Here is a 15,618-nt window from a genome sequence, read left to right on the forward strand (position 1 = left end):
CAATGCTTTAAAATTAACATTCAAATAATTTTATAAATTTATCAACAAAATATCATTTTTCGAAGTAAACATACTAACATAATTGACTAAATTTGGATATATTTTAATGCAAAGAATGGGGTTCTTTTCTTCTGAAGAGAAGTCTTTTTAAGGCAATTCTTAAATTTCAATAATCGCTTATAATTGGCTCCTTTAACATCTTCCGTTTTTAGATAGCGAAGGTTTTATCATTATTTTTAATCTCCCCAATACCCTTATTTTCTTAATTAGATTATACTGCAATGGGCTACATATTTTCACCATTGGGCACGTGACCGATGGGCTAAAAACTTTTTAACACAGCGAGTGCAGACCTTTCTAGTATAAGTATCATTTAAATTGCAAATTCCATTTCTATATAGTTAAAGTTCCATTGAGAATTTGAGTTAATGCATATTAAACTTGTAAAATATTTCTCTAGGCCTAAATTAATTCCCAAGTATTTTTGTACAATACAATCTGGCTAGAAATCTTCCTAGTATTTGGTCTCTAATATTTAATAGCCAATAATAATTTAATTTAGAAAAAAATTTTAAAAACGATTTATAAGTGAATTATAATCAATCCTATTTTAGGAAAAATTTATTAAATACATATAAATATAATTCAAAATTATTTTCACATATAGATATACTTATTGAAAATTAATAATCAAATTATTCAGTTAATTATTAGTAAAAATCACATTTAGCGAATTCCCCATTATATAAATGATTGAAGAAATATAATATTTTATTATAAATAAAATTTTTATAGATATATATCCTTACAAAATGTGCCCATAAAAAATAGTGATGATGTTTTAAAAATTGTTTAAACCAATTTTATTTTCTTTGAATTGTATATTTTTCTGAAATCGTTTGCCTAGATTGATTTTAAAAATATATATATAGTGTATGTAAACAAATTATGACTAATCTCATGATGAGTGTGAATATTATAGACGTAGGCTACTTCTACCATGCATGAATGGGGGGGGGGCATAAGATACTTATTAAAATAAAATAAGGGGGGGGGGTACGATGTAAGAACTGTCTGAATGATATGTTTATTAAATATTTCTATTTTATTTTTTAAAGGTTAATTTTAATAAATCATAAAATACTCTTTAATATCCACTAGGGATTTTCATGCCGTAAAGAGGATTGAATTGACGGTGACAGCTGGCGTTACGCTCACATACTTTATATTTTGTTTTCCAATATATAATTATTTTTTCAAAGCAAATACAAATAAATTTAAAATAAGTAATAAAAAAAAAGGAAAAAGACTCCACCAAAAAAATAATAAACCACTGGGAAAAAAAATTTTCAAGGAAGAAACCACTTGTGTGGGGAATGAAAAACAAAGAAAAACTTTGGAGAAAATAATCTTCAATAGGAATAAAAAAAAAATTTTTTATATATAATATATTTATTTTAAAAAAAATATTGTATATCAAAGACGTCAACAATATTTAGAGGGGGAGGGAAGGGATAGATGATTTATTTTCTAGATAGAACCGAAGGGAAAATAATATGGTATCTGGAACAGGTTCCTAAACTGGTTAAAAATCTAGGAGATTTTCTATTTTCGAAGAATTAATTATTTAAATTATTATTAGGGCGTTGTTATCATTTTTTTTACCCTACGATTAAATAGGAAATATTTGCTAGACATATGACGATCCTTACCACCTCCCTTTTCCGATCTTCCGCCTAATCAAACTAGATTATATTTTTATTTAACTAACTCACTGATAAATTGCTAAAACGCTTTAGACGAAAACGATATTGAAATCGAAATTTGGAAGAATGTGAAAGGCGATTTCAACTAATTTTGAAAAATTATTTTATGTAACAGAACCAAATTACGTTTGAAAGGTATATATAAAATTTATTTTCTGAAAAACTTTTATTTTCCTTCGGAGTTTTTTTTTCCCCACCGGATTTTTTTCCCGGGATTTCGAATTATAGAATAAAATTTATAATTATTTTATCATCAATTTTAAAAGAGATTTTTTTATTAAATTTTGTATTATTTATTAATATACATTTATATATATATCTATATTTAGTGTAAAATATAAAATTGTGATCATAGATATTTATATTTTAACAACCAATCCTTTTTAAGCATTATTATTAAAGTTGTTATAATTTACTTATTATATTTATTTTGTATTGTCTTCATAATTATGAAATGAATTTAATTATATATATTTTTTTTAAAAAATATATGAATAACAAATTTTACATTTAAGGTTTGCACAGCTGATAATCCCATGTTAGCTATAGTAATCGACCATCCCTTATAGTTTCCAAAATCTAACGAGTTATTCCTATTTATAGTTACTAAATTAGTCGTTCCCAACACTTGCGTCGCACTATTCATTGTTACGTTCGCAGTTGAAAGTATTGGAGGTATCGCCATAGCTATATTTGAAACTATAAGTGGTCATTAAATATATTGAAGATTTGGTTATACTCAGGTTTAAATTTAATTATTTATTCCTCTTTTTTACCGATAGAATTATTCCCGAATAAACGAAACGATAATAACATGTTACACATTTGACCCACCATACCCGCTGATAGAGTATATATTTCTATTTGAGACATGTTTAGCTCTACAATAAAATTAATAATGTCAAATTTCATGTTTTTAATAATAAATTGAAGAATAATAAAGTATTATATATTTTTTTTTAATATTAAAATGATAAGAGAATCTTTAATAAAATTAAATATAATATTATAAATACTAATTAAGATAAGCTGAGCTGTAATAAATCCAATCCACAAGTGATCAGAATTGGGCCATATCATCAATATACTCGTATTTTAAATACTAAATACAATTACCTTTTTTTTATTAAAAAATGCTTATAAAGAATATTTATTATTTGTAATTTAAATACTAAAAATAAAAATATATTTATCAGGGATTTGAAAAATACAAATATTTTTAATTAAATTATAAAAATTGAATTATAAATGGAAAATCCGCTATTAATTTCTCTTAATATAAATTTTGTAATCTGTATTAGAATCCCTTGTCTTTTCCTCTTTTATTAAAATGAGCAATGTTTATAAAATGACCAACATGGAGTATTTTTATAATATATTTTTAAAAGCAACAAGAGCCTCCACTTCCCCCACATGTTTTTTAAGCCCATATTGGACTAAATATCCATCAAAAATATCTTTTTATAATGAATAATTTAAGTAAAGGGTTTGACTAAACTGTAGCTAAGGTAAACTGCAAATGCTTAGGTAAAAATTTTTCATATATATTTTATTAATTGGAGTAAGATTCATTATCTTATGATATGTATAACTTATAAAAAATGATATTCTTAGATATATTCAATAGTAAATGAATAGACATTAATAGTTGTATTTCTTTTTATCCCATAATAAATAGTTTAAATCCTTTAATATAAATAAATTAAAAATAATTATAATTACATTTTAAATTTCATTAATATTAAATCGGCAAGTTGGCGTATTATTATTTTAAGAAAAAAAATTTATATTTTAAAATCATATTATATTATTATTTAAAAAGGTGTTTCACACGTTTGGCTAAACTGCAAAAGCCAAGGTAAATTGCAAATACTTAGGTATAAATTTTTGACATATTCTCTATTAATTGGAGTGACTTCAGTTTCTTATGATAAGAATAACTTATGAAAATTATATTATTAGATATAATCAATAATAAATGAATAGACATTATTACTTGTATTTTCTTTTATCTCATAATAATCCCCCCATATGTTATTTAACCACAATATTAGACGAAAAATATTCATCAAAAATATCTTTTCTAAAGTAAATGCCCAATGAGTTATCTTAAAAATTGTATCATATGTTTACTCACTCTACCATATCAAATAATACGTTATTATATAGTAATTCAATGTCTATGATTATAATTTTAAAATATATATAAAAATGACTGCAAATTAATTCATAAGTTAAAAAAATATATTATTTTGGTATACATTATAAACATTTATTTCACTACAGTTACTCATCAATGTACATGTTTGTTAAATCCTTTTTTTTTGTAAATTTTTTTGGGAATTTAATATTATATATTTAAAATACATTTTTTCAAATAATTTTTTTTAAAGTTTATTTTTACATTTTTGAAATTTTGCCAAAAACCTTGCAAATGAATCTTCCTTTAAACATATGTTCTCTTCAGTTTAATCTGAAGATTGATTATGGTCTAAACTCGGGGACATTATTTTTAATCATATGACAAATTAAAATGTTATAAATATTATTAAAAGCCATTATTAATATATCGTAACCTCAACCCATATCTCTTATGACCTTTACTCGTTTAACTATAAATATATTTTTTCAAATTAAAAAAATGACCCCTATATTCTCAATCCTTGAGTTGATTTACTATCCTAAAGATTTACTTAAACCACCTCCCTTACTCATTCATGCTTAGCTCAAATTCGCAGCGAATTATACACAATATCCTGGTATTTCTTTGTATTCCCCTTGGCGAATATCGCGCTTAATGAAGAGGGTAATTCTTTTGATCGATTTATTTATTTAAAAATGATTTTTATTATATTTATTCTTACGAAATTTGAAAGTTTTTTCAATATTTATATTGGCGATTATAATTTCTTGGTAAACTGGCCCAGCAACCGCTGCTTTAATCAATGGAGACCTTATATTACAGTCTTGTTGTAGCCTTCGTCCGAATACTTTTAAATAAAAATATTTAATATTTATAAATAAAAATATTTAATATATATAAATAAAAATATTTAATATATATAAATAAAAATATTTAATATTTATAAATAAAAATATTTAATATTTATTAAATAGTATATCAAGTGATTATTAGAATAGAGTGGCATATATGTCACTTTGCTAAGTTTGTTGAATTTTTAACTATATCATTGAAGAAAAAAAAACTAGAATATAAATAGTAAATTAACTTATAAATTTTATTTTACTATAAATCAATTTATGGCGAATATATTGTATATTTCATTTTTTTTATATTTCTTAATCTTACATCAAAATTAAATTACCAAAACTAAAGAAACATTATATTTTACTTTTTTTTCCTAAAAAAGTGATAATCTTTACTACATCACTACTTTACGAATTGGCTCTCTATCTTATTTAATAGGACTAAAATTAAATTTTTTTTAGTATTAGCAAAAAAATATTAATAATAAAATTTTTTTACATTCATCCATTTAGTGTTGTTAAACGGCTAACCCAATATTTTAGCCAAACCTATATCAACACTTGATGATGGCATCTATGAGGCTGCACCAGTCCTATTTTTTTTGATTTATTTTATATATGACATACATAGAAAACTGACAATTGTCATTTGTAATATTTTTAAACAGAGATTTTGCATATAGAAGGTAGAAAGGTTTGAACATTCATAAAGATAATCTTGATGTTTGCCTAATATTTGTTGGCTAAAATATTGGTTTAACCATTTTAAAAAAATTAGTATTTAACAACTTTATATTATATCCATTACCTATAAATCAAATTTATGATAATAAAAACTAAAAATTATGCTATACAAAAACGATTATTAGTGTATTTTAAAATTAATCATGCCATATTTATAATACTATCAAGACCTGTCTCCGTTTTTTTTTACTTGCAATTAAACGAGATTTAATATGGTTATTCAATTTTAATATATTTCGAAAATTATGCAAGAAAACGCAAATATATTATACGTTAGCGTCAATGTGTTTTTCCCGGCTTTATGTTATTTTTTTTCAACTTTGAATCATTCTTTGAACGCTTTTTTTTTAAATTTAAAAAATCTGATTTAATCGGAAATATATTCTATCATGTTTGGGATTACATATCTTATGAATTGTGCACAATTTCCATGTTAACCTTTGAGTCATTTAAAATTTATATAAAAAAATATTTGAAAAATTTAATATAAAAATTATATTAAGTTTAAAAGTTCACGGTCTGAGATTCATAAGGTTATTCTCAAACATGACAACATACAATTTCCGGCAAAATCAGATTTTTAAATTTTTAAAAACGCACTTGAAATATTGATTTAAAGTTGAAAAAATAACACATTAACGCTAACATATATACATATTTTTTTAAAAAAAATAAATATGTATATATGTTTTTTTTTAATCGCCGGGGTGGCCTAATGGGTAAGATGTACGCTTGGAAACACGAGTATGAGTATGAACAAGGACGCAGGTTCAATCCTGGTAGGGAACCATAAAAACTTTCAAGTTTTTCTTCGATGGCTGATGTGTAAAGACATATGGTATAATGAATTTCGGAGCTTAGAGATGACACCCCGGTCACCGACAGGCCTGGACAGCCGGGTGCTAAGGATACCTGTCCAATAAACAAAATGAAGGAAACAAATGGAAATATGAATATGAAAGATAGGGCCTAGACCTCCATCCTGTGAAAAGTAAAGTAAAGGTCAAAGCAAAGAAAACAAGATTAGCAAGTTTGAATATTGGGACGCTTAAAGGTAAGACGAGAGAATTGGCATCAATGTTGAACAAGAGAAAAGTTGATATAGCGTGCATACAAGAGACGAAATGGAAAGGACAGAAGACTTTGATGATTGGAGATGGGTATAAATTGTACTATAATGGACTTGTTACCAATAGGAACGGTGTCGGCATCATCCTCAGTCAAGATCTAACCTCCTCAGTTGTAGAAGTCAACAGGATCTCTGATAGACTAATGAAGATAAAACTCTGCATTGGTCAATCAATACTACACATCCTTTCATTATATGCTCCTCAAACGGGTTGCAAGGAAGAAGAGAAAGATGATTTTAGAGCAATCCTCGATGAAGCTGTAATGGAAATCCCTAAGGATGACCTAGTCATAATTGGTGGTGACTTAAATGGGCATGTGGGGAAAGCAAGAGATAGCTACAAAAGGCATCATGGTGGTTTTGGATATGGAGAAAGAAATGATGAAGGTGAGCATATACTGAAATTTGCGCAAGCCTTCGACCTTGCCTTAACCAACACCTACTATAGGAAAAAGGATAGTCATTTAATAACATACGAAAGTGGTACAAGGAAAACACAGATAGATTACATGCTAATCTCTCGCAGAAGAATGAAGAGGTACAAACCACTATACAGGAGAAAAAAGCCCTTTATAAAATATGGTACAAATCCAAAAACGCAGATGACAAGACAAGATACAAAAAATCCAAGAGATTAGCTACAAAGGCGGTGGCTAGAGCCAAATCTATGGCATACGATGACATGTACAAAGATTTACATACCAAAGAAGGGCAAAATAAAATATACAGATTAGCCAAACAGCGAGAAAAGAACTCTAGGGAAACGGAGCTCCGAAAGTAATCAAAAATAAAGATGGGAAATTGATAATAAAGGAAAAAGAAATAATGAGTAGATGGAGAGAATATTTTCAGGAGCTTCTAAACTTTAATCCGCACATACTGCATCTAGACGAACACTCCCCTTGTCAAAACCTTGTGCAACCTATAACACAACAAGAAATAATCACATGCCTCAAGCATATGAAAAACAACAAAGCTGGGGTCCAGACGATACCAATAGAAAGCCTTAAAGCACTAGGAGATGATGGAATACATCTCCTCACCAATCTATACAATAAGATACTTGGAAATGAAGAGGTTGCCCAAAAATGGAGGCAGAGCTATCTAGTTCCTATCTTCAAAAATAAAGGGGATCCACATAATTGTCAAAATTACAGGGGCATAAAACTAATGTCACACTGTCTAAAACTATACGAAAAAATAATAGAAAAAAGATTAAGAGATATAATCGAAATAGGAGAGACTCAGTTTGGCTTTATGCCTGGAAGATCAACAACCGATGCTATCCACGCAATTAGGCAAATGAGTGAAAAATACAGGGAAAAGAACAAAAAGCTACACATGGTCTTTCTCGATCTAGAAAAGGCCTTTGATAGAATCCCAAGAAAACTTATCTGGTGGGCGCTACGCCACAAAAATGTTCCCGAAAAATATATAAGAATAATACAGGATTGGAATATGGAATATGATATTTGCAGATGATATTGTGATACTTGCCGAATTTAAGGGTGAAATGAAAGAAAGACTAGTGAGTTGGATAAATATCCTAGAAACGCACGGATTAAAAGTAAATAGAGAAAAGACGGAGTATATGGTGATAGGAGGAGATGAAACAGAGAGTATTGATATAAATGAATGGCAGAGCAATTGAAAGCTGCAAATATTTGGGCTCCACTATACAAACAAACGGCACAATAGAAAAAGAGATAAAGTAAGATTAATCAAGGGTGCCTAAAGGGGAGATCTTTATCTGGAGTGCTATTTGATAAAAGAATCCCACACAAATTAAAGGGAAAAATTTACAGTTCCATACCAACTATTCTATATAGTTCGGAAACATGGCCAACCAAAGAATCAGGCGAGAGAAGTCTACAAACCATGGAGATGAGAATGCTGAGGATGATTGCTGGGGTAACAAGAAAGGATAAAGTGCGCAGTACAAGAATACTGTAGTTTAAAGGTAGTGCCCATTAAGACTAAGTTAATGGTAAACAGACTTAGGTGGTATGGGCACACAATGAGAATACCTAACAACTACATAGGAAATAAATCAAGAGTTTGGAAGTGATGGGCAAACGTAAAAGAGGAAGGCCAAAACTTCAATGGGGCCATAAAGTTAGAGCCACTATAAAGAAGTATAAATTAGATAAAAGAGATTGTATTAATAACATAAAGTGGAGAGAGATGTTGAAGGAGCTTACCACCAGAAAAAGTGAAAGCTAAAGAGAAATAAAAAATATACATATTTTTTTACGTACAGATAATAATATTTTTTTTTAAATAGGACGGGGCCATATGGAAAATCTGTTTATGGTAACCATATAATTTTAAGGATATATTTTCTTAAGATATGAAAATTTAGCGATTATTATCTACTTTTATATAAATGGTTATTAAACTGTATCGCCTAATCTTGCATTCGCAGTTAACGCGAAATAGAGGTCAAGTACACAAAATAATATGCTCTTTTTTTGTGTATTTTTTACAAACTTCGATGCCTTCTATTTAAGAACCACACACTCAGCACTAAAAATTTGGCAAATTAAATAGTAAAAAAAATACATGCAAATTTAATGTGCATCAAAGATGTATATACAAATAATGTTAGAATATAAACTTACTTTACATTAACCACCTAATTAGGAAATATGAATCTTAATGCCTAAATCTCACACGATCCTAGAATGGCAAACAAAAATGAGGGTAGTAAAAATATCATCTTTAGAACCTAATATTAAACTTAAATGAGAGATGTTGCGATCTAATATAAATTTGAGAAAGGAATCAGGTATTAAAATCGTATCGGAAACATATCTTATATTTATTAGTTTTTAGAAGCGGCATAATAAAAACTTATTAAAATTTCATATTCGTTATGAAGATTCCTTAATTTATCACATTTATATTTGGAAACCTCAATACGTTAGCTTTAGGGTCAGGGGCGTTACAAGAATTTACAGTCTAAAGGGGGGGGGGGTGCTAAAAAAATTCGTTAAATTATTTTAAAAATTACCTTTTATATTTAGCTAACATTTTCAAGTTTAAAATTATCAAAATTTTGGTTCTTCAAATTTCTCAAGGGAGCTCTGGTTTTTTCGAAACCTCCTCCTTACAAGTGACACAAATTTTTTTAAAAATTTATATTTAAAATTCTCTAAAAATGTAAAAATTTGCTGAAATTGGGATTGAATTTTAATCTATGTTGAAAACTATTTCTTAGTTCAATTTCCAAAGCCTGAATGATTAGCATGTTCACAATAAAAACGGTCTCCGTTGAATACTGAGCGAGAAATCCTCATTAATAAATCCACAACTTTATAAGACCATTCTAAGCAACTATTTAGACCTTTGCCCTGGGAAGAATGAGATTCCGATTATCAGGGTTGGGCAAATTTTCAGAAAATTGTATTCGGATACAGATACAGATACTTTATAAAATTTTGTATTTAAGATACAAGATACTAGATACTTTAGAAAAATTTCAACAAGATATAAGATACAAGATATTTGTATTTTTTTTAAAAAAAAGTATCTGAGATACAAGATACTTTCTTATTAAATAGTGAAAATCAAAATGTATAAGGCTTTATTTTCTTATCTATAATATAAATTTATAAAAAAATATTTAAAATAAATTGTAGAATAACAAATTTATTATAAAAGATAATGCGATATTCCATTTAATAATTATATAATTAGTAAATAATAATAAATCAGCATCATAAATCAGCATTATTTTTTAATATTATTAATTTTTCGTTCAATCTTTGACGATATGGTCTATTAACCATATTAGCAAAGCTAAATAATCTTTCAACGAGGGCTGAGGAGGGTAATATTGTGTTATATTTAATAAATATTTCTTTTATATATTTATAACTATTTAACATATTTATACTCCGCCTGTCATCTTTCATATAATTTAGGACCTCTATTTCAATATCATTTATTGAATTATTAGAATTGAATGTGGTACTTTTAAGGCAAAAGTAATCATTATCTTCATCAATTGAAGATTTTGTTGAAGTATTAATTTCATTATTATTTTTAAAAACAATTAAAACTTCATGTAATAACAAATCCTGAAGGTATTTTATTTCTTTTTCACCATCAATCCAACGATTTTTAAAATAGGGATGAGAAATAGTTGCCAAAAATGCACTTTTAAAATTGTTTTCAAAATCATATATATTTTTAAATCTTTTATTTAAATAATTTTCTATGGCAACAGCTAATGGTTTGCAAAATTGTAGATTGGTTTGAATTAAATTTATAATTTTTTTAACGACATTTAAAATTGGAGGATTCTCCATAATAGCAGTTGATTTCACTCTGTATTTTGTCAATCGCATTGCAATATTCTTCTAAATATTGAATTTCAATATCTCTTAATTTAGGAAATTCTAATTTTTGACATAATTTAGGAAGTTCGCCTTTAAATTTTAATAAATTATGAAGACTATTATACAAACTATATTCCATCTAGTGCAACAAGTTGTAACTAATTGTTTTCCTAAAACTGCTTTGATAAGTTTTCAGTTTTAGGCCTATTATTTGCATTCCATAGCTTAGTACATTTAGCTATTGCTGGATGATGAATTTTAGAAATGTTAGGAGAATCCTTAATAGCTCTCTCGACATCTGTTGTGGCAATTAGACTTATCGTATGGCAAACGAATGTGTTGAGGCAATGTTATTGAGGCTTCTTTAGACCCTTAAATATACAAATAAATAATTTTATTTGAATAAATTTTTTTACTAAATTTACAATATCATAATAAATTTTAAAGAAGTATTAAATAATACTTTCAATGATTTCGAATTCTATACATTCATCATCATTGATGTCAAAGTCATTCTCTACAGCTTCCATAGAATATCAAAACTCCTTGAAAGCTTTCTTAAAGTTAGAGCCGTTATATGTAACAGTTGCTATAACTTTTCGTCAATACCAAAGTCACGATGAATTTCTTTATTATGATTATCTTGAAGTACTTCAAAAAATTTGCCATTAAGTATGCTTAGTTTAAATTTATTGTTATAATTTTCGGTTGAAGAATCATCTGAAGACGAAGATAAAATATTATTCTATTTTCTTCTTCCATAATTTTAAAATAGACAGATATAAAACGATTCAAATATGGTAGTTCTAAATGTTAGAAAATTGCTCTTTCTTTCTTTCTTTCTTTTGATTAAATTTTTCATTTAAATCTTAAAACAATATCATTTTAAATTTTAATACTATTTAAATTAACCAATATAAATTTTTAATTAACCAATTAATTTTTTAAAGTATCCGTATCTTTTTGAATACAAAGTTGGTTAAGATACAAATACTTTTAAATAATATGTATCTTAGATACTGGATACAAGATACTTTCCAAAATTTAAAAAAATATACAAGATACTAGATACAAATATCCGCGATACTGCCGAACCCTGCCCATTATACACCATATCAATGGCCAAATAGTGGTATCTTTTTACATAAGAACTGGTGATAAATGGCATATTCAGCGTTGCAAATATTCTAAATACATATTATGACACAAGTCGTCAGAGCTAATATCGATGCCAACAAAGGAGAATTTTAACTTTAAACCAGCAGAACAGGTATAAATACAGCGTATCCTACTGAAATTCACTTTCCCTGGGACCCAAACCAAATGTCAGGGAATCTAGCTTATATATAATGATAAAAAAGGATCAGGGCCACTAGAAAAATACTTATCCCCCCCCCTCCCCCACTTATTTTTTAATATAAACAATTTTGTTTTAAAGACATCTCTAAAACACGGAATGCTTGTATAACAAAGATAAATTGTTGATGGACACCGTCACTAGATATTCGAAAATTGACATTTTTCATTTATATATAAAAATACTTACGCAGATTTCCATAAATCGATGGTACACTTGCCAAGAAAAAGGTCATAAAAAGTATCGGGATATATTGGTTCATTTTATTTATTCGATAAAAATTAAATTTTTAATATTTATTTTATTTTATTTTTTTATCTTTTCGAATATTAATTTAAATTTCTTTATTTTAAATTAACAAAATTGAAAGTTTATTTGAAAATATTTTTTTTAAAAAAATAGTGAATTTAATCATATTTCTAAGCCCTATTTATACCCCTAAAGTGTGCTACTTTTACATTGATTAACCTATAATTATAAAAGAATTTTTATTTTAAAAACTAAATATACTTGACATTTATAGGTGATTTCCTATAAGGTATACATTACAATTGTTTTTTTTGTAGGAAATAATATTAAGGAAATGGTTGTTTTTTTTTAATTTTATATGTTTTTCTCAAAAAAACATATTTTTTAACGATTTTTGTTTGTTTTATATATGTAGCCCGCCGGTGGTTTCAATTAGTGTTGCTAAATGCTTGATTTATAGGATTTTAAATTAAGCTTTTTAGCCAAAATAAGATTAAGACCTTCCAAAAATATTGGGTTAACCATTTTTTAAAAAATGGTCATGGATTGCATTTGAACATTTTAGATAAGACTACAACAGATGTTTTATATTGCAGTCAAAATATTTTAAAAAATATATATATTCTAACAAGAGGTCCTTTATTTTTCTTATTTTCTATGCTTCGAAGATAATCATTTTAATGCAAATCTTATTAAATTTTAATTCGGGCTACTTTACTTTCTTAAATCATCATTGATATATGATAACGTACATAGCTTGATTTAGAGATCTACAAAATTAGGCCTTGTCCGGCCCGGCCCGAACGGGATTCGGGTCGGGTTCGGGCCTAATTCTATTTAAAATAATCGAGTTCGGGCCGGGCCTAATATTTTTAAAAAAACTTGGGACGGGTCGGGTCGGACCTTAGAAATTTTATTAACTTTATCTAAATTTATCAAATTTATAATTAATTTTTTATGTAAAATATAAATTTTTGATTTAATTTATTGAAACTAAATTATATATAACATATGTCTAATATATTTTAAGTAATTATAAAAATTAATTTTTATATTTAAATAAATTCGGGCCTGGCCGGGTGGGTAAATTTTTTTAAAATATCGGGTTCGGGCCGGGTCGGGCCGGCAAAACTTTTAAAAATAAATTTCGGGTTCGGGCTGGGCAGGCAAAACTTTTTTAAAAGTAAGTTCGGGCCGGACCGGGCTTAAAAATTAGACCCGATGCAGATCACTAGCCTGATAATCAATATCTTTAAAAAAAAGTAAGACAAAAAATGGCCTACTTACTAAGCTTGATTGCATAATATTAAATAAATAATCCTAGTAGTTTATGAGTGCGTCTAAAGTCAAAAATTTAAATAAAAAAAATGATTCTACCATTTATACATTAGACCCAAAACTCGATTTCGTAAATTTTAAACAAATAATTATTTTTTCAAATATTTTTGAAATAAAAATCATCTCACTTTAATAATACTTTATTTAATTACCTCAAAAGAAAGAAAAGAAAGAAAAGAAAGAAAAGAAAGAAAGAAAAGAAAGAAAAGAAAGAAAAGAAAGAAAGAAAGAAAGAAAGAAAGAAAGAAAGAAAGAAAGAAAGAAAGAAAGAAAGAAAGAAAGAAAGAATTCAATTAGAAAAAAGTAGCTACGAAAAATCTCATCTGCTGCAAAGATATGTTATAGAAAAACTCACTGGTTTTAATTTATACGTGTTGCATTTAGATTTTTTTTAAAATTTGCATGATTGTAGTATACACACTAATTAGTATAAATAGCATTTTAATACCCAAACTCAGCTTACTTCATGAGTGAGATATGATCATCTTTAAAAACGCGAAAATTCCAAAAATACAGAGATCTCATGATCTCCCATCCACAGGACGAATGATTTTAAATTAAATAAAGACCTGGATAAGTTACCTTACACTTAGTGTCCTTGCGGATTAGAAACCAGTAGTTCACGATTGACCAGTAATTTTTATGCCGGCCATTCCAGTAAAATTCCTTCTCCGGCTTGACTTTCCAAAGTAAATATTTATGAAGAAAAAAATTTTAATTTGCTTTATTAATAAGTTTAGAAAGCTACGTTGTTCTGTCTAAAAAAAGTAAAATGATGATATTTTGAGGCTTTAATGAACCCAAAAATGTTTACTTGAAAGTATACCTTATCAAACTATAGATTTTATCTCTCCAAGTTTAATAGTTATTTAGAAATATTTATAAAAATCACGGAAATAAATTAATAAAATATCTTTTTCAAAAATAAAAAAAAGATTATATTTAGGTTAATTTAATATCGAATTATGGGAATATGATATCGTCGCGAAAATATTTTATATAATCTCATCATTTAAAAAAAAATTAGTATTACTTTCTTGAACCTTTTAAATTTATAAATGTTTACTTTATGTTTTAGTAAAAAATTAAGGATATTTATTAATAATTGATATCTTCCTCCACGAGTGGTCGTCCAACTGTGTTTCAGGCCCAGGCTCGACCATTTACGTATTAAAAGCAAGAGAGGAAGATATTTCCGTCTCATTCGCTAATGCCAACCTGAAGAGAATTATACACTCCGATAATTCACCAACTCTTGGCATCCGGAGCTATCGAGCCAGCAGATGACAATTAAATCTGCTCCACTCTTTACGTCAACCCAAAGTCCGATGGTTTTCCTGAGTTATCAGCAATTTTCAGAGACGTCCCAGGATTTCCTGCAGTGCCCATTTAAGCTAAATCAATCCCTCTCATGTCTGCAAAACTCTAAAAAGCTAAATTTACTATAACATTAGATCCGCCTTTTTCTCGATTCGTACAGCGCAAGTCGTTTCGATATAAGGTACTACGCATAAGGGCTTCATTCAGCCCTACTATATAAAGTATAATCCTTGAAGTATACGTTAGCTGGTAAGAAAAGCAAGCTCAGTGGCGTAGGCATGGGGGGAAGGGGGGTTCAAACTCCCCCCCCCCTTTTGAAAAATGAAAAAAAAAATTAATTTTTTCTTAAATTTTTTAATTTTAATTTAATAAATTCTTATTAAA

The sequence above is a fragment of the Gordionus sp. m RMFG-2023 genome, chromosome 2 (genome assembly GCF_954871325.1).
Source record: "Gordionus sp. m RMFG-2023 chromosome 2, tfGorSpeb1-WG-v2, whole genome shotgun sequence".
Taxonomy (NCBI): domain Eukaryota; kingdom Metazoa; phylum Nematomorpha; class Gordioida; order Chordodea; family Parachordodidae; genus Gordionus; species Gordionus sp. m RMFG-2023.